Source organism: Microtus ochrogaster, chromosome 5 (genome assembly GCF_000317375.1).
Source record: "Microtus ochrogaster isolate Prairie Vole_2 chromosome 5, MicOch1.0, whole genome shotgun sequence".
In the NCBI taxonomy this organism is placed as follows: domain Eukaryota; kingdom Metazoa; phylum Chordata; class Mammalia; order Rodentia; family Cricetidae; genus Microtus; species Microtus ochrogaster.
In genome coordinates this window covers 38815434-38816382 of record NC_022012.1, presented here as the reverse complement: position 1 = coordinate 38816382, position 949 = coordinate 38815434, and positions in this window count along the sequence as shown.

Sequence of the window (949 nt, the reverse complement as noted above, 5' to 3'; positions counted from 1 at the left end):
CACACACACACACACACACACACACACACACACACACACACACTTCATTTATTCAGTTTTTCTTAGATACTTGAACCTTGGAATTTACTTTATTTTATGTATAGGATGGTTATGCCTGCATGTTTGTATGTGCACCACCTGGGTGCCTGGTGCCCATGGAGACCAGAAGAGGGCATCAGATGCCCTGAAGCTGGAGTTACAGGCTGTCATGAGAAGCTTTGCTGGGAACTGAAGAGCAAGTGCTCTTAACTGCTGATCCATCTCTCCAACTCACACGAACTCAGTTCTTTTGTTTGTCTTAGTGTTGTTTTGCCAGGGTGTCTCTGTGTAGCCCTGGCTGTGCTGGAACTCTCTCTGTAGACCAGGCTGTCCTCAAACTACAAAGATCTGCCTGCTTCTGTTCTCCGAGTGTTGGGATTAAAGGTATGTGCCACCTGCCACTACCACCAGCTCATTTTTTTGTTTGTTTTTCAAGACAGGGTTTCTTTGGTAGCCCTGGCTGTCCTAGAAGTAGCTCTGTAGAAACTGGCCTCGAACTCACAGAGATCTGCCTGCCTCTGCCTCTCAAGCGCTGGAACTAAAGATGTGCGCCACCATCACCGGGCTTCGCACTCCCTACATTTAATACTTCAATAAGACTTATTCTAGCTTCAAGGATCCTCTGCATCTGAGACCAGCTAAGATGGCTCTGCAGGAAAAGGTCCTTACTACTATGTCTGACGACCTGAATTCAAACCCTGGGACCCATGTGGTAGGAAGGATAGAACTGAGTCCTCAGAGTTATCCTCTGACCTCCCCATTCCCATGGTGGAATGAATATACACATATAAATAAATAAACAAATAAATGTAAAACAAAAATAGGGATGAAGAGATATTTTTGGTTTTGCTTCATGGTTTTGTGTGTTCTTTAGTGTTCTTGAAGAAGCTGGGAGTCAAACCCATGGTCT